The 26,659-nt window shown below is 39.6% G+C and overlaps 1 pseudogene; it reads left to right on the top strand.

The window, feature by feature from the left end:
- Positions 1 to 16,066: 16,066 nt before the first annotated feature.
- LOC113225276 lies at positions 16,067 to 16,165 on the top strand (annotated as a pseudogene).
- The last annotated feature ends 10,494 nt before the right edge of the window (positions 16,166 to 26,659 follow it).

Raw genomic sequence — 26,659 nt, 5'->3', positions numbered from 1 at the left:
GCACCTGTAATCCCAGCTACTCAGGAGGCTGAGGCAGGAGAATCGCTTGAACACAGGAGGCGGAGGTTGCAGTGAGCTGAGATTGCACCATTGCACTCCAGACTGGGCGACAGAGCCAGACTCCATTAAAAAAAAATAAAATGTATAATGTCGCTTTAGAAGTCTTTTAAAAAAATTCATAATGTTACTTCCATTGCTAAGCACCCCTTAATAGTTTCTCACTGTCTTTCAAATATTATTTCAAGCAGGGCATGGTGGTTCTTACCTGTAGTCCCAGCACTTTGGGAGATCAAGGTGCACATATGAGGCCAGGAGATCGAGACCAGCCTGGCCAACATGGTGAAACCCCCATCTCCACTAAAAATACAAAAATTAGCTGGGCATGGTTGCAGGCACCTGTAATCTCAGCTGCTTGGGAGGCCAAGGAAGGAGGATCACTTGAACCTGGGTTGCAGTGAGTCAAGATCATCAAGTCATTGCACTCCAGCCTGGGTGACAGAGAGAGACTCTGTTTCAAATATAAATATATATAATATATAATTTTATATATAATACATATATAATTTCAACTCCTTGCCATGGTCTTTTGCTCTGCCTATCCCGGTCACTGTACTTTTCACAGTCACACCCTGGACACCAGTTCCTATTCCAGTCCTGTCTTGTTCCTTCTTATCTTTTTGTCTCTGCATTCTTCAGTGACATCTTCTCAGAGAAATCTTCTCACTGGAACCCACCCTCTAGCCTTCTCTCACCTAGCCCTGTTTGTTATCACAGTTTGTAATTTTCGTTTCATTTTGAATGTTCATTTCTTTTGCTTGCTTCCTTTTCAAACGTCCCTCCCACTGGACTGCAAACTGGATCAGATCAGAGGCCTTATTTACTCTGTGTCTTTATGCCTGATGCATAGTAGGGGCTCACAAAATTAATGGTGAATTAACGGATTCTACTCACAAGTGGAATCAGGGCTCACATAATCCCATGACAATAGATCCAGTGCTTCTTCCATGCCCTTTCCCGCTAAAATAAACAACTCAAAAATTCTGGGCCTAGACTAAGTCAACTTATTTGCTTTTAATCACAAGACACAATAAAGAATCCAGCCCGTAGCCTGTTTTTAGTGACTGGCAATAGAAAGAATAAATAAATAAATATGCAATGACTCGCATCTATTTCCTCATTAGTAAAATAAGAAGGACAATAATTTTTAAGTTCTTTCCAGCTCTAAATTTCAAGACCCCTGAAGGTGTCATCAGGCAAATATTTCAATGACAGGCAGGAGGTTCAGACACAAACCTAGACTCTACTTCTGGAAGCTTCATAGCAAGTTTACTCTTGGAAGTGATACAGAGATTTTTCAGGAATTCATCACAATAATGTCATCTTCCTGTCTCTATTCTGTTTGAAAAAAACAGAGATATTATTTTGCCTATTTCTTGTTGAAAATGGGGATGTTATATGAGCTTCACCATTACTTTGTGAATACTGATAAGCTTAAGAGGTGCTTATAGTTTACAATATAATCCACATGAACACTTAGCAAAGTGTCTGTTGCAAAATAAGTCTCTCATAAATGGTAGTATATTTACATACATATATTTTCTATAGGTATACATATATGTATATACACACACCAAATGTCACATTGTCTGTGACACCCGAGATGTTTCCAACATGAAAATAGGAAAAGCTGACTTTTTTTTTCTTTTTTTTGAGACGGAGTCTTGCTCTGTCACCCAAGCTGGAGTGTAGTGGCACGATCTCAGCTCACTGCAACCTCTGCCTCCCAGGTTCAGGCAATTCTCCTGCCTCAGCCTCCCCAGAAGCTGGGATTACAGGCATGCCCCACCACACCAAGCTAATTTTTTGTATTTGTAGTAGAGACGAGGTTTCACCATGCTGGCCAGGCTGGTCTCGAATTCATGATCTCAAGAGATCCACCTGCCTCGGCTTCCCAAAGTGCTGGGATTACAGGCATGAGCCACCATGCCTGGCTGAAAGCTGGCTTTTTAAACTTTCTGTCTCAATCCTTTCTGAAGAAGAAACATTAGACAGCTTTGAAAGATGTTTTAGAAGCATAGATTTGGCCTCTTTGACTATGCACACACTGTTTTTCTACTCTGAATATGGTATATTAAGAAGAGTGAGAAAGTTGACAAAATTCAATAAGATATTTAACAGCTTCTGATGCATTCTAACCCAGGGTTTCTCGGAATTAATATTCTAACATCCGTGGAGTTTTTTATCAGACTTTAGTAAATCTATTTGATGTGTTAAAACTCAATCACACACTAAATGCAGCCAGGCATTTAGACTGTTAATTTCAGTCCCTCTATACATGGGTATTTACTCCAAATGACCTATCACATTGAATAAAGATTGTTTTCTAAGATATTTTTTAAATTTTCTCACTAGTGTCTACTGAATTAGTGGTCAAATACTAAACCATAAAAATCATCCATTAGAAGCTGGGAAACATACAACCCAATATGGAATATGCTTGGTAATCATTTTGACAAGAGTGAAATTGAAGTAAGAAACCTTGCTTAATCCACTGAACCAAATGTGGAGAAGTGTAATAAAGACACCACCCTCCAGCACTGTCCTCAACCAGATACTTCCGTCTGGGTTGGAGGAAATGGAACCACCAGAAGAAGCCTAACTCATGGCATGGCGGTCTGTACTCAGCTAAGCTTTGACAAGCTGGCACCCAGTCCTTACTTGGGCACAGGTACAAATCTAAAATCTGCTCTTAGGCACAGATAGATGCATTGGCATGAAATCTGTCCTTAGGCCCAGGAACTGGGACTTTTGGATACATTTGCATAATATATTATTCCAACAAAGTAATTGAAACTGTAGGGGGTGGGCATATGTGATAAAATACAGCAGGCAGAGGAGGAAAAATTCAGACATTGTTGGCATCAGAACCACAGTCTTAAGGGGGAAAAAAAGTATTTTTTGTAGAAAATTTCTGGAAGAATGTATGCCAAATTGTTAATAGTAGTTATCTCTTAGAGAAATGATTGTTAAAGTATTTTTTTGAAGTTGCACATTTCTATAATTTGATTTTTAAAGCACGTATTACTTATGTGATTAGAAAAAAAGAATTGGAAAGCAAGAAATGTGCCACACCCATAATTTATTTGCCAGCAATCAATTCCCAAGTCTTCACTTACAAACCACTAAAAAAGAAATTTGGAATTTCTCCTTTTTGATTTACACTTGCAAGGAACAACCTAGCAGCCCCTTCACAAATGTTAAAAGATTCCTGGTCTTCTTTATGGAATAAACTCCCCACCAAGTAGATTTGCCTAGAATTCAAGGTGAGGTTGAGTCATATGTATAAATAAAGACTTTTAGTTCATCTTCATAGTTCATCTTCAATAAAGCAGAATATTTTTTAAACCAATGGTACTGGAGTCAAATAATTTCATTAAAAAAAAGTTTGGTCAAAATATTGAATGGTGCTTTTCAATAGAGGCATTAAAATGCCTCTAATGAAATACCATTGAGATAAATTATAGTCCTTTGTTCAGAGCTCATCAGAAAAGATCTAATTTATAGCATTGACTATAAATTGTGAAAAAGTCTCTGTCTGAAGGCTAATACCATGATAAATTTTAAATATGTGGCTGGAACTAGCTTCAAAGCTGTATTAATTATACATTTAAGCTCCACATACAAACTCATACATCACAGTACACCCAGAACATGTAAAATATAGTCTGAACCAAATTAAAATATGCCAATTTCCTCAGCAGTTGTTTGCTTTTGATATACTGTAGTTATTTCAGTCCAGTCTTTATAAACATTAAATTACTGCTGTGTTTTCTTAGCCATTTTGCTTCCTCAGAGAGAACTCTAAGCTCTGGTTAACTTTCTGGTATGATTTTATACTTCTGCAGAATACAAAGTGACATCCGGAATGCCTTTCTTCATCCAAGCTAAGTAAAAAGGTTAAAAGTTGCTAGCAAGTTTTACCTTATTGCAAAGTCTACCAGCTGCGCCCACTACCCACCACAATTCCTACTCTCACACTCCTATTACTCTAGTTTTTCACCCCCGCATCACAAACACAGGTCAAGTCACCAGAGTCCCATAAGTATAGGCATATATTCCATGCTTCAGAAACAGCCTCACTACCACTACTGAAAGCAGCCAGCAGCAAACTGTTACCAATCTGTGACAGGATAAGGAGCTGTGCCAGATGTAAATGAACACACTGCTTCCTTCATTGAGAAAGTCTTTTTACAAAGAAAATATGAGCTGAACTGAATGGCATGCTTAGCGTTGTAGTGAGAATTGCATATATGTAATACATCACAGTGAAAAATAAAAATAAAAATTTATATATTCAAAATTTAGCTTTTTAATCTCTCCTGTCATTTGTTTCCTAGCTGCCTTCCCTAAGGCAACCACCTTTACCATTTTATAGATATTCTATGCATATGAAATTGTGTTTGTGTAAAACAAAAAAGTATTATATACAACATTCTTTACTCTTCTAACATTGCATATTGGATTTTGTCCCAAATCAATACATATAGAGCAGTTTTATTCTTTATGAAGTTTGCATAGTTTCTCATGCCATGCCTGTACATAATTTATTTAACCAGTTCTCTAATATTAATATTGCTGCCGCCTTCAATCTTTTTGCTACTCCAAACAATGCTATATGAATATACTTTTAAGTTTGTCATTTAGGGTGTGGTGAGTATATAAGTAGGTAAACTCCTATAGTAGAATTGCAAGATCAATGAATATGTGCATTTGTAATTATGATAGATATTGTTAGATAGGCTCTTACAGAGCTTACCCCAAATTATATCCCCAAAGGCAGTATATAAGATGCCTATTTCCTCACACTCTTTCAATACAGTATACTATCAAAATTCTTTTTTCTTTGCTAAATTGGCAAGGAAAAATGGCACCTCAGGATAGTTTTAATTTTTATTATGTATAAATAAATACCTTTGCTTATGTTAAAACCCATCTATATTTACTTTAATGCAAACTGTTTTATATTGTGTTCAATTTTTATTGAATTGTTAGTCTTCTTCTTACATATTTATTTGTATATGCTGAGGAACATATCCTTTGTTCTGTGTCATGAGGTGCAAACGAATATGTTTTTCTGGTTTGTTTGTCATGCCTAATTTGTCTTGCTTAAGGTATTTTAATGCCATGACAATTTTATTGTAATTATATGTGGCCAAATCAACTTTTTCATTTATGATTTCTTATTTTTGGATTAACTTTAGAAAAGCCTTCCCAACACACACACACATGAACACACACATACACACACACCTATGTGTATACATACATAGTATTTTCCTAGTATACTTATATTTTAAGTTTTCTTTGTAAATCTTGGAAAAATCTGGAATTTTGTTATAAGTAATGAGGTTAGGATCCAAAATTAATTTTATTTTCCAGATAGCTATCCAGTTGTCCCAATACCATTTATTATTAGTTTGGTGCAAGAGTAATTGTGGGTTTTGCCATTACATCGCTTAACCCCTGACTTTCTATCCCGTTCTTGCCATATATTAACATCTGATACATATTTGGATCTACTTGCAGACTTTCTTGTTTATTCCATTTACCTGCCTGTCAATTCATGCAATAATTAACGTAATTGTTATTATATTAATGTAATTACAGTAGTGCTATATTTTAACATTTGGGTGGGTAATTAACTTGCTACTCTTCTTTTTCAAGAATTTTCTTGGCGTTTTAAAATTCTCTTTATGAATCAACACTTCCACTTCCAAAAACAAATGCATAGACAGACAATAAATACTCTTACCATATTTATTGGTACAGTAAGAGAATTAAGCTTATTACTTAAATTAGGAAGAACTGACATACTTATAATATTGAATCTCTATATTTAAGAAAATGTATGTTTTCCATTCATTTGTATAGGTTTTGTACACTTCTTGTTACATTTATTTCTAGAAATTAATTTTTGTTGCTATTGTAAATGTGATGATTTTTTTCATTATATCTTCTAATTGGTTATTTTCTGTACCCATGAAAGCTGTTGATTACTATTTATTATTGTACTCAAGTAGTTATGAATTACCTTACTGTTTGCTACAATTTTTTAGTTTATTCTTTTGTGTATTCCATGTAAGCAAGTATAACATTTGCAAAAACAATTTTACTTTCTTTTTTCAACTATATATATATAACTCATTTCTTCTTTTTTCTAATTTCATTGTCAAGTATAGTCAGGACTATGTTAATAAAATAGTAGTTATAGTAGACACTCTGGCTTTTTCTTGACATTAATGGAACAACATAGACACATTTTAAGCTAATAGTCACCATCTAAAAACTAGCATCATATTTAATGTGTTCCCAGTGTGTTTTAATTAAACATAATGCTGACTTTTAAAAAGTGACTATTAGTTTAAAATGTGTCCATAAAGTCTTTAGTTGATTGAGTTTTTTTCAGTGCTTGATTGGGTGATTATATTATTTCTCTTATTTGTTCTTCTCATAGGTGAATTATATTAACAGAGTTACTAATGTTGAATCAATTTCCCATTCCTAGAATAAGCCAGTACTATTATCCTCACCAATGCTCAGTCATTGTCTCGGGGGCAAAGCAGGGGAAGGAAGTGTGGTTTTTTCATGAACACCATAGTGGACCTAAAAGGGTGGCATCCAGAGATTGTCATGAACTACGCTCCTCATAGCAGCTTGTCTTAAAGGAAATTTGAGTGGCACATTTCTGCAGCTGACACATGAGTCAATAAAGCACTGGACGTCAAAGAACCTGAACTTCAGAACAATGACTTCCAACCAGCGGTCCATGCGATCTTGGACCAGTAATATACTCTTTGAAACTCACCTTATTTCTTGCTGGATAATATCACAAAATAGTGCGCTAATGTTTTTCAAGGTATTTATTCTAATGTTAGCTCCAAGAACAGTGTTCAGCACATAACAGTCACTCGATAAGTATTTGTCTAAGGAAAAGAAATGAATGAATAAGTGAAAGAGACATTAGGAAAGAGAAGACGAAGCCCTTTAAAAACATATGTATAAAAAGAGCTTCAAAATATGGATTCTATTTATATCTTGTTACCATTCTCTTCCTATCACGTTCCATTCCTCCGATACTGCATTTACAGAGCATAGCAGCTGCTCGAACATGTAATGGCTTTTATAACTCCACATCTTTGTTCATGCAGGTCTCTTGCCCTGGAATGACTTTTGATCCTCTGTGACTGACAAAAGCTATCAGAATCCAGCTTCAGTGTCCCTTCTTCTCTGAAGACTTTCTTGACATCTCCAAGTTAGGGATCATTTCTCCCTCCTTTGTGTCCTCACAGTATTTTGTTGGTATATCTGCTATAGCATTTACTTACTCCATAGCGATTCCTCTGTATATCTTCCTCCTCCCACTAGATGATGGGACACATTAAGGGACCCTTAACTAATGAGCTACAATTGAATGTAGGCATGGAAGGATATTGATTTCTCTTATTTATTCTCAGCTCCTGGGGTAGCCAGACAGTGAATCAGAGGCCTCTGACCACAAGCAAATTCATCCATTCATCCCACTGTGCAAAAACACGTCTGCTAAGCATGCCATGATTTGAAAAAGATAGAGAAGAACTGCCTTAACATAACAATCCATGTTCTAAGTCTTTGTACACTGGGCACCTTGGATGGAGACTGGTGCATACATATTAGCAATACATGAATTCACAGCTTTTGCATAGTGAATGAGTAAAGAAACTGTTCTTAGTTTCAAATTGTTATTGAGACTTGGCATTCACTGTTACATAATTATTTGATTAATATCTTTTGGCCAGACTAAAATCCATTGGAGATGGGTTAATGTTTATTTTTTGGTTATCATTGTATCCCTAGCACAATATTTGGCTGGGGCTGGAATATGGTAGATATTTAATAAGTACTTGTTGAATAAAGAAAAAAATAAACAAATTGGAAGACCACCTCAGGTGGCTTAAATTAAAATCTTTTTAGAATCTTTATACCTCAGGTTGGCCTGATAGGCCTGCCATGTCCTCAGCAGTTCCTGGGGATCCCTATACTATGTTCCAGCTCATCTTTGCAGAGTGCTTTCTACCTGTCTGGCTTTCACAGTAGCTGCTTATTTCCTGATTACCATTACCTCACATGTTCTGCATCTGTCCAGCCATCAGAGAAAGGGCAAGTATAAACAGAGACTAACTTTGGTACTAGTCCCTGGCAGTCTCCTTCCAGAGACATAGTTAAGTACTCATATTGCCTTCAGAACACATCTGTCTATGGGCTCATCACAAGGTACTGTAATTGTTTGTTAACCTTATCTCTGTTGCTGCAATGCTGGACCAAATGGCTAGCATCTCATAACTGCTTATCAAATGTTTGTTGATCACTCACTATATTGGAAATTATTAATCAACCAACCAATTATCACAACAAATAATCATTAAATGATCAGGTATTCTCTGCAGTCAATATTGAGTCCAGCAATGGGCTTGGTGCTGAATGGATGCCAAAGAAGGACAAAATACTTCTCTGCAGAGTTCACAGAAAAGAAAATTTTTTTAAAAAGGGCAAAAGTGTTCCAGGGAAGGTTAAAACAGTGTTGGGACAATGGAAAGGGTAAAAGCATGTGCTTCAAAGCCAAACTTCCTGAGCTTGAATCTCACCTTTTCTACTTAGTAAAGAGATGCTCTTGGGGAAGCATATCCAGGATATCAATCTTGTCACTTATAAAAGAGAGATGATAAAAACAACTACCCCTTGGGTTGTTTCAAGGATTAAGAAAACACAGGCATTTAAAGTGTTTGGAGGAGACCAGGCATAGTGGCTCATGCCTGTAATTGCAGCACTTTGGGAGGCCGAGACAGGCAGATCACATGAGGCCAGGAGTTTAAGACCAGCCTGGCCAACATGGCAAAACCCTATCTTTACTAAAAACACAAAGATTAGCTGAATGAGGTGGCACACACCTGTGGTCCCAGCTACCCAAGAGGCTAAGGCAGGAGAATCTCTTGAACTCAGGAGGTGGAGGTGGCAGCGAGTCGTGATTGCATCACTGCACTCCAGCCTGGGCGACAGAGCAAGACTCTGTCTCAAAAAATATAAAATTTTTTTAGAAAGTGTTTGGGCTAAAAGAAGCTATTTATTTGAAACTCAATAACCAGCCCAACCATATGCTTCCATTTCAAAACAATTGGAGATGGCCTAATAGGAAGAGCTCCGGTCTGTAGCTCCCAGCATGATCGATGCAGAAGATGGTGATTTCTGCATTTCCAACTGAGGTACCTGGTTCATCTCATTGGGACTGGTTGGACAGTGGGCGCAGCCCATGGAGGGCTAGCTGAAGCAGGACAGGGCATCGCCTCACCAGGGAAGTGCAAGGGGTCAGGGGATTGCACTTTCTTAGCCAAGGGAACCATGACAGACAGCACCTGGAAAATCAGGACACTCCTGCCCAAATACTGCACTTTCCCAGCAGTCTTAGCAAATGGCACACCAAGAGATTATATCCTGTGCCTGGCTCAGCAGGTCCCACACCCATGGAGTCTTGCTCACTGCCAGCGCAGCAGTCTGAGATCAACCTGTGAGACAACAGCCTGGCATGGGGAGGGGCATCTGCAATTGCTGAGACTTGAATAGGTAAACAAAGCAGCCGGTGAAACTCGAATTGGGCAGAGCCCACCACAGCTCTGCAAGGCCTGCTGCCTCTGTAGACCCCACCTCTGGGGGCAGGGCATAGCTGAGCAAAAGGCAGCAGAAACTTCTGCAGACTTAAACGTCCCTGTCTGACAGTTCTGAAGAGAGCAGTGGTTCTCCCATTATGGTGTTTGAGGTCTAGGAATGAACAGACTGCATCCTCAAGTGGGTCCCTGATCCCCATGTAGCCTAACTGGGAGACAGATGCCAGTAGGGGATGTCTGACACCTCATACAGAGGTGACCCTCTGGGATTAAGCTTCCAGAGGAAGGATCAGGCAGCAATATTTGCTGTTCTGCAATCTTTGCTGTTCTGCAGCCTCTGCTGGTGAAACCCAGGCAAACAGGGGTCTGGAGTGGACCTCCAGCAAACTCCAACAGACCTGCAGCTGAGAGACCTGACTCTTAGAAGGAAAACTAACAAACAGAAAGGAATAGAATCAACATCAACAAAAAGGACATCCACACCAAAACCCCACCTGTAGGTCACCAGCATCAAAGACCAAAGGTAGATAAAACCACAAAGATGGGGAGAAACCAGGGCAGAAAAGCTAAAAATTCTAAAAACCAGAACACCTCTTTTCCTCCAAAGGATCGCAGCTCCTCACCAGCAACAGAACAAAGCTGGATGGAGAATGACTTTGACGAGCTGACAAAAGTAGGCTTCAGAAGGTTGGCAATAACAAACTTCTCTGAGCTAAAGGAGGACGTTTGAACCCATCACAAGGAAGCTAAAAACCTTGAAGAAAGACTAGACAAATGGCTAACTAAACAGTGTAGAGAACACCTTAAATGACCTGATGGAGCTGAAAACCATGGCACGAGAACTATGTGACACATACACAAAATTCAATAGCCGATTTGATCAAGTGGAAGAAACGGTATCAGTGATTGAAGATCAAATGCATGAAATAAAACGAGGAGACAAGTTTAGAGAAAAAAAGAGTAAAAATAAATGAACAAAGCCTCCAAGAAATATGGGACTATGTAAAAAGACCAAATCTACATTTGATTGGTGTACCTGAAAGTGATGGGGAGAATGGAACCAAGTTGGAAAACACTCTTCAGGATATTATCCAGGAGAACTTCCCCAACCTTGCAAGGCAGGCCAACATTCAAATTCAGGAAATGCAGAGAACACCATAAAGACACTTCTAGAGAAGAGCAACCCATCAGATTGACCAAGGTTGAAATGAAGGAAAAAATGTTAAGGGCAGCCAGAGAGAAAGGTTGGGTTAGCCACAAGGGGAAGCCTATCAGACCAACAGCAGATCTCTCAGCAGAAACTCTACAAGCCAGAAGAGAGTGGGGGCCAATATTCAACAATCTTAAAGAAAAGAATTTTCAACCCAGAATTTCACATCCAGCCAAACTAAGCTTCATAAGTGAAGGAGAAATAAAATCCTATAAAGACACATGCACATGTATGTTTATTGTGGTGCTATTCACAATAGCAAAAACTTGGAATCAACCCAAATGTCTATCAATGATAGACTGGATTGAGAAAATGTGGCAGATATACACCATGGAATACAATGCAGCCATAAAAAAAGAATGAGTTCATGTCCTTTGCAGAGACATGGATGAAGCTGGAAACCATCATTCTGAACAAACTATCACAAGGACAGAAAACCAAACACCGCATGTTCTCACTCATAGGTGGGAATTGAAGAATGGGAACACCTGGACACAGGGCAAGGAACATCACACATGGGGGACTGTCATGGGGTTGGGGGCAGGGTGAGGGACAGCATTAGGATAAACACCTAATGTAAATGACTAGGTGATGGGTGCAGCAAACCAACATGGCACATGTATATCTATGGAACACACCTGCACCTTGTGCACATGTATCCTACAACTTAAAGTATAATAATAAAAAATAAATAAATAAATAAATAATAAGGTTGATTTCTAGTTCAAAAAAAACAGAAAGTGTTTAGAAAAGCCTCTGGTATGTAGTCAATGCTCAATAAATATTAACCGTATCATTATTGTTATTATTAGAAATTATTTCAAGGAGGAGCCCCAGACCCTGAAGAGTAGTAATAACTGCCATTTATTGAACTCTTACCACATGCCAGGGAGTCTGCTAAGGGTTCCATATGTGTTACCTCATTTAGGCCTTGCCACAGATTCTGTGAGCCTGCATACCGTTAAATACACACTCTACAGATGAGCAACTGAGGATTCAGAGAGTTCAAAGCATGTTGCTCACAGTGGTAACAAATAAGTGCCCAAACTCTCTTCTCATCTGGTCCTCCATCCTGATCCTGCTTCCTTTGTCTACACAGAAAAAAAGCAATTTTAACCCTAGAGAAATTAAAAGAATCCAGTGTTTGAGGACTGGACTATTTTTAAGGACTTGGGGGAGGTGGTGTTAAGGGGTTAGAGGACAGGATTTTACAAACTTCTGGTTATAACCTTCTAGTTAGAGATTTTGCATCCTTTAAAATGTGGCATGATGACCAGTGGTGAGCATTTTTTCATGGCCTCCAATCCTGCACCTTCCACCTACTAAATCTAAACAAAATTATAAACTTTCGGGTCCTCATCTTTTTTATTTCTTTTTTTTTTGAGACGGTGTCTCACTGTCACCCAGGCTGGAATGCAGTGGCACAATCTTGGCTCACTGCAACCTCTGCCTCCTGGGCTCAGGGAATCCTCCCACCTCAGCCTCCTGAGTAGCTGGGAACACAGGCACATGCCACCACGCCTGGCTAATTTTTTGTATTTTTGGTAGTGATGGGTTTCATCATGTTGCCCATGCTGGTCTCGAGCTCCCCAAGCAATCCACCTGCTTCGGCCTGCCAAAGTGCTGGGATTACAGGCATGAACCACTGCACACACCTTTTCAATGTTTGCTTTTTCTCTAAGGACTAAATGAGATCATTGTAATGTATGTAAAACAACTGACACAGAATAGTCACTTGATAAATATAACTATTAATTTTAGAGCATAACTCATATGTTGTATAATGACCTAAATTTTACCTGCAAAAATCCTCTCAGAAATTACATCAATCTTTAAAAACTCATGATAGCCACCAAAAATGTTTTTCTTAAATATTTTGATCTTAGAACTCTTAGGAAGAAAATCACATAACTACATTGCTTTTCAATACTTACACTTATATTCTAATTGTAGTTTTGATCCTACTCTGAAAAAAATAAAATTTTAAAAAACGAATTTATCTCTTACGGTCAAGCCCACTGAAATGATCCTTTTAAAGTGAATACTAACCAAAAGCTCATAGACCAATGAAACATTTTAGAGACTCCTGAAATAAAGCTGCACACCTACAACCAGCTCATCTTCAACAAAGTAAACAAAAATGAACAATGAGGAAAGTACACTTTATTCAATAAATGTTGTTGGGAAAATTGGTTAACCACATGCAGAAGAATGAAATTGGACCTATATCTATTACTATATACAAAAATTAACTCAAGATGCATTAACGACTTAAATGTAAGACCTCAAACTACAAAAATTCTAGAAGAAAATCTAAGAAATATTCTTCTAGACACTGGCCTAGGCAAAAAATTTATGAGGAGGACCCCAAAAGCAAATACATCAAAATCAAAAATAGACAAATGGAACTAATTAAACTAAAGAGCTTCTGCACAGCAAAAAGAAGTGATCAACAGAACAAACAAACAATCTAGGGAATGGAAGAAAATATTTGCAAAATATGCATCCAAATATGATCTAATATTCAGAATCTATAAGGAACTTAAATGAATCAACAAGAAAAAAGCAAACAACCCCATTAAAACGTGGGCAAAGGACATAAACAAACACTTCTCAAAAAAAGACACTAGCAGCCAACAAACATGAACACATGCTTATCATCACTAATAATAGAGAGACGCAAATTAAAACCACAATGACATACTATCTTACGCCAGTCAGAAGGGCTATTACTAAAAAGTCATCACTATGTACAGAGGAAAAAAAGAAGTCCAAAAACAACAGATGTTGACAAGGTTGTGGAGAAAAGGGAATGCTTAGTGGGAATGTAAATTAATTCAGCCACTCTGGAAAGCAGTCTGAAGATTTCTCAAAGAACTAAAAATAGAACTACCATTCGACTCAGCGATCCCATTACTGGGTATATACCAAAGGAAGATAAATCATTCTACCCAAAAGACAAATACTCTCATATGTTCATTACAGCACGATTTGCAATAGCAAAGACACGGAATTAACCTAGGATTGGATTTAAAAAATGTGGTACATATACACCATGGACTACTATACAGCCATAGAAAAATTAAATAATGTCCTTTGCAGCAACATGGATGCAACTGGAGGTCATTATCCTAAGCGAACTAATGCAGAAACAGAAAACCAAATATCACGTGTTCTTACTTATAAGTGGGAGCTAAATCTTGAGTTCACACAGAATAAAGATAGGAACAATAAACAATGAAGACTCCAAAAGGAGGAACAGGGAGGGCTGAAAAACTTCCTATTGGGTTCTATGTTCACTATCACTATGTATCACTAATAGATCTAGGTGATGGAATCAATAAAAGACCAAACCTCAGGCCGGGCGCGGTGGCTCAAGCCTGTAATCCCAGCACTTTGGGAGGCCGAGACGGGCGGATCACGAGGTCAGGAGATCGAGACCATCCTGGCTAACACGGTGAAACCCCGTCTCTATAAAAAAAATACAAAAAATTAGCCGGGCGTGGTGGCAGGCGCCTGTAGTCCCAGCTACTCGGGAGGCTGAGGTGGGAGAATGGCGGGAACCCGGGAGGCGGAGCTTGCAGTGAGTTGAGATCCGGCCACTGCACTCCAGCCTGGGCGACAGAGCGAGACTCCGTCTCAAAAAAAAAAAAAAAAAAAAAAACCAGACCTCAGCACCCCACAATATACCCTGTAACAAACCTGCACGTATACCCCCTGAATTTAAAATAAAAATGACAATAAAATATCAAATAATAAAGTAAATATTAAACAAAAGCTACTTCCTTTTCAAATTCTAAGATACGTGTAATAATTGAAAAAATAAGAACCTGGCTGGCCGCGGTGGCTCATCCCTGTAATCCCAGCACTTTTGGAGGCTGAGGCAGGCAGATAACCTGAGGTCAGGAGTTTGAGACCAGTCTGGCCTACGTAGTGAAACCCCAGCTCTACTAAAAATACAAAAATTGGCTAGGCATGGTGACGGGTGCCTGTAATCCCAGCTACTAAGGAGGCTGAGGCAGGAGAATCACTTGAACCCGGAAGGCAGAGGTCACAGTGAGCCAAGATCGCACCACTGCACTCTAGCCTGGGCGACAAAGTGAAACTCTATCTGAAAAAAAAAAGAAAGAAAAAAGAAAATATGAGAATCTAAGATACAAATATCCAATCATTATATTAACATGAGCTTTTTAAACAACTTTTTCTCTTGCTTACTTCAGCAGCACGTATACTAAAATTGGAACTGATGCAGGATTTTTCTTGACCCCTTCCCTGGACTCACGACAGGGACTTTCCCCTCTACTTCGCCCACCACGCTCAGCCCCTTGCAGAAGGGAGCACATAAGTGAGTGAGTGTGGGATCTGGCCGGCTGCTCTGGGTGCTGACACAGGAGCAAGCTCCGTCCGTGTGGAACCTGCAGCCAGACTAAGCGTGTTGCCTCACGGGGAATGCAGGCACTCAGGTGAAGGTGCTTTCAACCCTGAAGCCCCAGAGTAGGTGTTACAGTGCTCTTTTAGTTCCACCATCCACAGTCCAACAACAGAGGTGAGTTAGCAGCTCGGTTGGCCCCTTGCCTCATTGCGTAGGATGGCTGCCCTCTGCTGGCGAGGGCAAAGGGCCAGTATGACAGCCTTTCTGGGTACCCATACTTGGTGGGTCCCAAGCTCTTGTCCAGAGTCCAAGAAGCATGAGGTCATATGGATTATTAAAGGATGGTGAAGGTGGAGAATTTTACTGAGCAATGAAAAGAGCGCTCAGCAGAGAGGGGAGCTGGAGAGAGGATGAAAAGGGCAGGTCATCTTTCCCAAAGTTAGGCTGTCTCTTCCCTGAAGTCAGGCTGTCTTCTCCTCTACCAACTGAATCTGGGGTCTTTATAGGCACAGGATGGGAAGTACATGCTGATTGGCTTGTGAGTATGCAAAAAAAGTTAAAGCAAAGACAACACTCAATGATGGGCATGACAGTGTAGAAAACCAATTAGGAAAGGGTAGATATACGTGAAATAGGTGAAGGATGGGGATCAGTCAGAGGAAAGCACGCCAAACAGGAAGACAAGCTCTCAATCCAGTCTGAGGATTTAACTTTTAGCTTAGCTTTCAGGCTTTAAACTGTCTTCTGCTTAGAGGTGGGGTTTCACTGGGGACCTCCCCTTTCCACCTGGGCATTTGGCTGCCTTCTGTCACTCTCAGAACAATACAGAGATTATCATGGCCCCTACACAAGGATGGCATGCAGATTCATGAAACGTTCCACTTAAAAATAAATAAATAAAACAATTAAAAAAATTTTTTTTAAATGGACAATAATTATACATAGTGATATTTTGATACATATGATGTACAGTGATCAGATCAGGATAATTAGCATATCCCTCATCTCAAACATTTATCATTTCCTTAAAACATCAACACATGTCTGACTGGCTATAGCAGTCAATTTGGATAGATAGAGGTTCTATTTCAATGAATGAAATACATAGGCTTTTGGAAAATCCTGAGTAGGTGGAGAGGTTTTTTTTTTTTTATAATCTGAGTGGAGATTTCTTTTGATCTCAGAGGACAGCAAAGATCAGGTTAAAAGTTTGCATGAGAATATATATCAATTCTTTAAAAAGCAAAGATTTTATTGATAAGATGGTTTCTAGAGAGAAATGCATTTCTCTCAAGAGAAGATTGTACAGCCTTATAATTGTTTCCATTCACATGGAACAACTCCAGCTGCTTTCAAAAATCAACAAATGATAAGCAGAAGGAAGATGGAAAGAAAACAACAGAATTTTTGCTATGTCCAACTGATAAACACTGGATTGCCTATAAACTACGTTAAGCATAATTAAGCACAGAATTAACATCATTTGTAATGCAATAAGGCAGCTGAGACAAATGAAAAAGATCGCCAATACATTGCTTTGATGATCTAAATCAACACTGCCAAGTTATTTATTTACAAAAAATATGAACAAAGGGCCAAACAATTAATTTTCCTTCTGGATGCATGTGCATAGGCTACGGCTAAAGGTTCAAAGAAATTTTCATCCTGTTATTCATCAAGTTTGTTAAATCTTAACCTTCCATGAACCATGCCCATTAGTGTATCTAATTACCTAGAATGAGTCAAAAAAAAAAAAAACAGTCCTAACCTTATAGTTCTTAGTTACAGCATCATGGGCAAGAGTTGAATGTTTTTAATAAAACTTTCAGGCCCCTATTTATGATAGAGGTCAAAAAAGAACACATTATTTGATGTTTCCAGTGTTTTAAGTATGGTGCAAGCACTTGAAATATGTCATTTATTCACTCAACAAACATTTACTAAGACTATACTTTTGATAGGCAGATTCCCTATTAAGTGTTAGAGATATGAGTTATAAATTTCTCACAGTCTAGTGGGAGTGACAGGCATATACAGATGCAATTTTAATACAATAAGAAATGCAGCGATAGCATAGAATTCTTATGTGGAGTGGGAAGTAGGTGGGGAGTGGTGGCAATTTGCACAGACAAAAGATATTTTACTTTACCTTGTGAGAGAAGGGAGTCAAGAATACTTTCTTAGAGGAGATGATGACTACATTGAGATCTCAAGTAGGAACTGGATCAATTTTCATTAAAATCTTCATTAGTAGATATCATAATTTTCTCCATTTTATAGGGGAGGAAATGGACATACTCTGACTCAGAACTGCTCGGTGGCAGAACCAACATTTTGAACCCAAGCCTACCTGATCCCGATGTCACACATTTTCCAACGTACTGTATTTTATCCTCTGATAACAGGAAAGTTGAAAGTGGAAGAAAATATTCTATATTGAGCTCCAAGTCATAAAATCTTTTTACCATTACTGATCTGACCTAGCAATTCCAGCACAACCTTTCCTTCTTACAATTTTTCCCATGTTCAGCTAAGAAAATATCACTACTGGCTTGCATTTCTACCATATACTCTTAGAAATTCTCATGAAAAGCCAAGACATAATTATTTTGGAGAAGAATAGGTATGAAAACCTAAAACTGTCAGTAAGAACAGAGGACGTTCTATTAAAATTTGTTTAATAAGTGGCCAGGTGCTGTGGCTCACGCCTGTAATCCCAACACTTTGGGAAGCCAAGACAGGAGGATCGCTTGAAACCAGAAGTTCAAGACCAGCCTGAGCAACATGGTGAAACCCCATCTCTACAAAAAATACAAAAATTAGCCAGGCTTGGTGGTGCACGCCTGTGGGCCCAGCTACTCAGGAAGCTAAAGTGGGAGAATCACCTGAGCTCAGGAAGTCAAGGCTACAGAGAGCCATGATCATGCCACTGTGCTCCAGCCTGGGCGACAGAGAGAAACCCTGCCTCAAAAAAAAAAATTGTAAAAGTGCTTGGAAAATTTTTTTATGAGCTGGAGGTGCAGCAGCCTGAAGATCTTCTGGAATATGGAATTTATTTACCTCTTCACTATAGTGCAGAAAAGGAGTTTCTCGATCATTTGCCTACCCCTATGAAAGAACTGGGGCACGGTTTTATTTTCAACCTACTATATTATCAAATTGAAAAAGACTAAATAAGAACTTTAGAAAATTAGGAGCCATCCTGATTACCAATCGCCAGCAGTTCATGCTACTTCAGATTTAGCCATCTATGAAAGAACACTAAAATATTTCATTGACATTACCATTACCATTTACGCATAAAACATGAGATTGGAAGTAATCTACAGATCAGTTTGTTTAGCAGATAATTATTGGTGACCTACTATGTGCCCAGCAATGTTCTGCCCACTAAGAATTTAGTGTCGAGCAAATCGTAGTACCTGACCTTAGGAGACAATCAAGCAATTAGAATATAAATGCATATAGTCCAGCCCACTCATTTTACCTATGTGGAAATAGATGATAAGAACATTAGTTTGTCTAACTCTCTTTATTTACTGTTGGTGAAAGGAAAATTGATACAGCCGTTTTTGGAAGACAATTTGGAAATGCATCTCAAATTTGAAAATGTTCTTAGTTTTTGACATGGCTATGCTAAACAGGAATTTATTTTTCAGATGTACATGCAGAAGATCCAAAGATATGTGTCTGATAATATTCTTACAACATTACTCATATTATGGACATATTGGGAACAATCTAAAAGTCTATCAATAAATGATTGACTGAATGACATATTGTACAGGAATTTACAAGATGAAGTCAATTTGACATAATGTAAACATGGGAAGACATTCAAAACCAATTGATATATGGAACAAAAGGTATAAAACAGCTTGGATAATACAGTTCTTTCTTAGCTTAAAAAAGAGAAAAACACTACAAACACGTTTGGAAAAATAAATACTGTGAAAATTAATACCAAATGATAAGCAATGGTTAATAAAGTAGCTACAGATAATTTTCATTTTTATGTTGTATATCTCTATAATGTTGTACTGGACATTTTTTTAAAATGAGGTCTTGGTATATTGCCTGGGCTAGTCTCTCTTGAACTCCTGGGCTCTAGCAATCTTCCTGCCTCAGCCTCCTGAGTAGCTGAGATTACAGAAGAGTGCCATCATGACTAGCTCTTTTTTTCATTCTTTAAAAAAGGAGAATGTTCAACTAAGTTGATGTAATCTAAAAACATTTTTTCTCTTAAAAAAATTAGACTTTTTAACTTTCTGGGCTTTTATATCTATGAAAGTACTTTGAAAACTACAAAGCCTTAGGCAAATTATGGGATTATTTCTTTGTATTAATTATCAATAATACATATATTGGAGCACTCTGGAAAAGAATATGCTTATGCAGAAAAGATTTTAAACTATTAAAATAACATTAAAAATTAGAATAAAAGCATTGCTTTATAGTTTCTTACAAGCATTCTTTAACTTTAGTTCAGGTCTCTTGAATCCTAATCCAGTTCTCTTTTTATGAACTTTCTTGCCATATGGGTTATCTGTTAAAAGCTTTTGCCTGAAGGCAAAAATTTTCTAAGCAACCACTAATTCTCAATACAGAAAATGCACATTTCAGAGTGTTTCTATGAATGGAAAAGAAAGCTGATGATAATGCTGATAAGCACTTGTAGAAATATACTGTGGAAACTAAACTTTATACCACAAGAACGTAAAACTAACCAGTGACTTGACCTGTCCATGTGGAGACCTCACAAATTATCTAGAAACAACAGTAACCAATGCATTTAGGAGGCATTTTTGCAGAAAGTAATAGTAATCTTATTTAAATATTTTTTATTTAAATATAAATATTTTATTTATATTTAGATGCAAGAAGGCAAAATATGAAAGTGCTCCTCTCCATCAAATATAAAATGCTATCAAACTGAGCTCAGAAACTCAATGTGTAAGAATAAGCACATGATGGGAGAACTGAAGTTTCTACAAGCCTGGACAAACTGCAGCCAAGTCCTGGGCTCCCTTGAAAGAGAAAAGCTGGCTGGAATTGCAAAATGAAGTGTCAAACCACCTAACAGATACTTTAATGCATGCTAAGTGCTTTATTTGCAAATTCATAGGATTCACAAACCAGAAGTTGAAGAATGCAATGTTTAAGAAAATGTAACATTTATCAGTCTTCAGATTTGGCCACCTTTGTGTGCCACTGTGAAAAATAAAGATACCCCTTCATTCAACTCAAACAAGATTTGAATTGCCCAAATGGGTGGTTGCATATGTAAGAGGATGTTAAAATGGACAACTCTGCTGAGGACAAAGCCAAGAGCCATCAGACAGCAGAGACAGCTGTGAAACAGGCCATCTCTACCACTCAGAATAAGCTCTGTGCAGACATTTCTATACCTCTCACTTACATAAAAGACATAAACCAGTACTCTCATTCCAAGCCTAGTGAGAGGGTTCCAAGGAACCACTTGGAGAGCATATAATATGTCTCCACAGTGCGGGGGGCTGCCCTGGGGAATAATGCTCTCACCTGAGAAATCTGAGGGGTGAGAGCAGCACTGTCTAGAGGAGAAGCCAAAGGAGGGAATATGACATTGGATAGCTTAAAATCTCAGAATTTCCAGAGCAAAGGGTCCAGGGGTGTTCCTATGGACTTGATGTAGGTGTGTATACAAAAGCCGGTGTGGGATTATCTTAGAATCTGTTAGCGAGGTCTCTCATAGGGCTAACAGACCTCAGCAAAGAGATACTAAGGGCTTCACCAGATTCCACATTGCTAAAGGAAGGATTAATCCACCATCGAAGCACAGATGTATTAGCCTGTATTAAGGACTGCAGTTGAGAGAGCTTCAGTGACAGGGACTCTAAAGTACCCAAACAGAGACAGCTGCATAATTAGACAGTTGAATGTTTGCTGGATGTTTTATCATATTAAGAAATGGCTAATGTCTAAGTTTGATAAAGGTATTGTGGTTTTCAGGTAGATAGATGGATAGATAGATAAATAGATATTAAGTATTGAAAAGGAATTCTTAAATTTTTGAGTTTTGTTGACTTATTTATGATTAAATATGAAATGATATATATGAGATTTACTTCAAAACAATATGAGGGCCAGGTGCAGTGGCTCATACCTGTAATCCCAGCACTTTAGGAGGCCAAGGCTGGCAGATCACTACTAAAATACAAAAATTAGTTGAGCATGGTGGCAGTCACCTGTCATTTCAGCTACTCAGGAGGCTGAGGCAAGAGAATCTCTTGAATCCAGGAGGCAGAGGTCGCAGTGAGCTGAGATCGCGCCAATGCACTCCAGCTTGAGTGACACAGCAAGACTCCCTCTCAAAACAACAAAATAAAATAATATGGAGCTGGAGCACAGGGCAAAACTTCAAAACATTGGATTTGACAGTTTCTTTTCTTGCACAGGCAACAACAAAAAACATAGACAAACTGCATCTCATGAAATTTTTTTTTAATTTGTGCATCAAAAGACACTACCAACAGAGTAAATAGACAACCCATAGGATGACAGAAAATATTTGCAACTCAGATGCCTGATAAGGTACTGATACCCTGAATATACAGAGAACCCCTAATACTCAGCAACAGTAAAACAACCAATCTAATTCAAAAATAGACAAGGACTTGAATAGACATTTTTCCAAAGACATACAAATGGCCACCAATGTGCCCAGTGAGGCTGGGCACAGGGGCTCATGCCAGCACTTTGGGAGGCTGAGGCAGGTTGATCACTTGAGCTCAGGAGTTCAAGACCAGCCTGGCCAACATGGTGAAACCCCATCTCTACTAAAAGTACAAAAATTAGATGGGCATGGTGGTGGGTGCCTGTGGTCCCAACTACTCAGGAGGCTGAGGTGGGAGAATCACTTGAACCCGAGAGGTGGAGGTTGCAGTGAGCAGAGATCACACCACTGCCCTCCAACCTGGTGGCAACAGAGTGAGTGAGACTCTGTCTAAAAAAATAATAATAATAAATTTTTTAAAAGTCAATGAGCATATTAAAAGATGCTTAATATCACTAATCATTAGATAATACAACTCAAAACTACAATAAAATGCCACTTCATGTTCACTATGATGACTACTTTCCAAAAGAAAAAGTAGAAAATAAGTGTTGGCTGGATGTGGAGAAAATGGAATACTTGTACATAGTTGGTGGTAATATTGATGTGGACAGAAGGCAGGGAAATTCTAGGTAGAAAAGGGTGGGGTCCCTGGTGAGGGCTCCACCCTCAAACCTAGACCCTTGGCCCAAAGTGAGAGCATGCATTCCTGTTTTCCCAAATGAATGTTGCCTTTTCCAAAACCACCTTGGCCTGCCCACCCCTCATCCTGCACCCATAAAAACCCCAGACCCCAGCAGTGAAGTGGCAGAGCAACATGGCAGAGAAGTAGAGAAGAGGAGAAGCAACTTGACATTGGTGAGAAGCAGCTTGACTTCAGAGGGACAGCTTGATGGTGGGACCTCAGAAAAAAGTTTGGCCATGGACAGCTGAACTCCAGGGGAAGACCACCTTCCCCCTCCATCCACTTTCCAGCTTCCCATTCTGCTGAGAGCCACTTCCACTACTCAATAAAATTCTCTGCATTTACCATCTTCAATTTGTTCATACGACCTGATTCCTCCTAGACACCAGACAAGGAACTGGGTGCAAGTGCAAGAGGCTGTCACACTGACTCTCCACCCTCCACTGAGCTGTCTAACACTTAAAGCCAACCACAGATGGCAAAACTAAGAGAGCATGCTGTAACTCATGCCCTCTGGGGCTCCAGGAGTCATGGGCCGGTTGCCCAGAGTGCTTGTCCTGGCCTCTGCACTCGCTCATGTGCACGCTCCCTGTCCTGCAAGGGGTTGAGAGTTGTGGGTTGAGTAAACAAGCCAACCCTTCCATGAATCCCATGAAGAGGTCATATATACTTCTCTATATGATTGAAATGCTCCAAATAAAATTGAGAAGAAAAAAAAAGTAAGCTTTACATCTTTGCTAAAGGTGCAAAGCAATGTATATCATGCCATTTTGTTGGTGTAAGAAAGAAAAGAAAAGAAGAATCTATATTATTTGCCCAATTTTGAAGGGGACAAAAAGCAAATGTTAGACAAATAATCCAAACTAAAAATTCTTACAAAAAAGGATGTGGAGATTGAGGTGTAGAAGATAAGGATGAAAATAAGACTTTTCTGAGGATACCTTTTACTATGTTTCTGATTTTTAACATATGTAAAAATTGTATATATTCAATCAATCACAGTTAAAGATCAATCACAGTTAAAAAGCACATCCTGCAATTGCAAACAAAGTAAAGTGAATGCATCTAATTATGTCAAATTGGTGAACTAACCACAAAGAGAAATAATTATCCCAAGTCATTTTGAAAAAAAATAGGGAGGTAGGTGCTCTGACATTTCATCCCAAGGATGTAGCCTAAAGATGAAATAAGGCAATAAACCTTCAACTTCACTCAATAGATTTGTTATTGGTAGGAAACCTGGCATTGCAATTTTGAAACAATGTTCTATATGTTGAAAGATAAAGCAAATTATAAAATATGTTCACGTAATTAGAAATTAAGCTTTACAGTGTAAGAGAAAAGGGTATACAACTATAGCAAGTTAAGGAAAAAAATCTGTATTAGTAAATTAGAATTGGAAACGTTGCCATTGAAATAGAAAGCCCCTAAGAGAAAATTTCTAAACATACATGCATGTGACCACCCCCCGGGCTTACACAAACAACTTATCTTATCTGGAAAACCCCTAGCTGTTTGAGGTTACAACATACATGCATGTGACCACTCCCCGGGCTTACACAAACAACTTATCTTGAAAACCCCCAGCCGTTTGAGGTTGCAAAAAAAGAATGTTCAACTTTAAATGTTAACCAATAATAAGCTTATAACTACTGTTTTTCTGTAACTTGTTTGTACCTCACTATAAAAGAAACCCTAAAACAGCAGCCGGGGCCTCTCTCTTGACCTGCCATTGTATCAAGCGGAGAGGTCCGAGTTCGAACTCGTAATAAAGCGGCCCGGCTAATTGGCTTTGACTCTGGACTCTGGTGGTCACTTATTGGGGTCTCGCGACTTCGGGCACAACATTTGGGGGCTCGTCCGGGATTCCCCTAAGCCCACCAGACCCCAGGTCAATGGGTCGTCGCTGTGAGCAGATTCAGTAAGTCAGCGGGCTTGAGTCTCTGTGTTGTCTGTGGTCTCTGTGTCCTCTGGAAAAATCCCGCGGGGTCTGTATCGGCAGTTGGCATAGTCTTGGCGGACGTGCTATAAGACAGCCACCAGGGGCCAGTGGGAGACGTCCCCCGGCACCCGTCTGGGGCTCTGTATTTATTAGCCCATCTGTTTCTGATCAGGAGCTAAACCCGAGACGTGCTGGCGATTATTGTTATGTTAATTACTTAACTTACTTTCACTTTCAGGACCTTCTTCGGAGAAAAAAAAAAAAAAAAAGGAGTACAGTTCTTCTGGTATTACTCTTTTCTCTATCTCTAGGATTCTACTACCATGGGTAATAGCCAGAGTACTCCACTCTCCATTCTTATAAACAACTTTAAAGATGTTAAGGCAAGGGGCCATGACCTTAGCATAGAACTCAGAAAAGGGAAATTGGTAACTTTCTGCCGCTCGGAATGGCCCACTTTTGGTGTAGGGTGGCCAGCTGAGGGGACCTTCTGCCTCCCCATTATCATTAAGGTAAAATCAAAAATTTTCCTGCCGGGGCGGTCAGGACATCCTGATCAGATCCCTTACATCCTGGTGTGGCAAGACCTTGTAGAAAACCCACCCCCTTGGCTAACTGCTTTTGTACTGACGCCAGAGCCATGTAGGGCTCTGGTGGTACAGTCAACAGAACACCCCCGCAGGCCAAAAACACCGTCTGCTCCCCCGCACCCTGTGTTAGAAGACAGTCAGGATCCCCTGCCATTAGAACCCCCGCCTTATCATCCCCCTCCTGACCCTCAGCCCCCAGCCCCCCTAGAGGACCTCGAAGAGCGGGAAGCAGTGGCTGCTGCTGCAGCGGGGGCCGTCGAAAGTGAAAGTAACTCTGGGGGGCCGGCGGGGCGGAACGCGGATGTGCTCAATGGGAAATAAACTCGCGTCCCCCTGATTCCACTGTGGCACTCCCCCTGAGGGAAATAGAACCCCCCGATGACACGGGCAACCCTAGACTCCAGTACTGGCCATTCTCCACTAGTGACCTGTGCAATTGGAAAACCCAGAATGCTAGGTTCTCTGATAATCCTAAAGATTTAACAGCCCTTTTAGACAGTGTTATGTTTACCCACCAACCAACCTGGGATGATTGTCAACAACTCCTCAGAATTTTGTTCACAACAGAGGAACGAGAAAGAATACAGGTAGAGGCCAGAAAACTGGTTCCGGGAGATGACGGCCAACCTACCGCCAACTCTGACCTCATTAATGCTGCTTTTCCCTTGACCAGACCTGCATGGGACTATAACACGGCAGAAGGTAGGGGAAGGCTACTCGTTTATCGCCAGACTCTAATGGCGGGTCTCCGGGCTGCCGCTCACAAGCCCACCAATTTGGCCAAGGTATATTCCGTGTTACAGGGAAAAACAGAGAGCCCAGCTACCTATCTAGAAAGATTGATGGAAGCCTTTAGACAGTTTACCCCCACAGACCCAGAGGCACCCGAAAACCAGGCAGCTGTTGTCATGTCTTTTGTAAATCAGGCAGCTCCGGACATTAAAAAGAAACTCCAAAAATTAGAAGTTAAAAGATACCCTTGGACAACTCAAAGAACTGTAAATCTGGGAACGGGCGAGGTAACCCACTCCTTCCTGGTTATTCCCGAGAGCCCTTGTCCTCTATTAGGAAGAGATCTGCTGACAAAAATGGGAGCCCAAATCCATTTCCAACCGGGGGGCCCCCAAAGTAACCGATTCTCAAGACAAGCCAATATCTGTCCTCACAATTGCCCTAGAAAATGATTATAGACTCCATCAGGAACCGGCACCTCCTGACCAGAATATCGGCCCCTGGCTACAGCGCTTCCCAGAGGCCTGGGCAGAAACAGGAGATTTGGGACTGGCAAAACACCATCCTGCCATATTTGTTGAAGTTAAACCTGGGATGGATCCTGTTCAGGTACGGCAGTACCCGATGCCGTTAGAAGCCAGAGAAGGCATTACACCACACATCTGCTGGCTCCTAGATCAGGGAGTTCTACGCACCTGCCACTCAGCATGGAACACCCCGTTGCTGCCGGTACGCAAACCTAACAGTAAAGATTATAGGCCAGTACAAGACCTAAGAGAGGTCAACAAAAGAGTCATGGACATTCACCCCACTGTGCCAAACCCATACACCCTCTTAA

Source organism: Piliocolobus tephrosceles, unplaced genomic scaffold (assembly GCF_002776525.5).
Source record: "Piliocolobus tephrosceles isolate RC106 unplaced genomic scaffold, ASM277652v3 unscaffolded_20, whole genome shotgun sequence".
NCBI classification, from domain to species: Eukaryota; Metazoa; Chordata; class Mammalia; order Primates; family Cercopithecidae; genus Piliocolobus; species Piliocolobus tephrosceles.
This window is presented reverse-complemented; position numbering and strand designations above follow the sequence as displayed.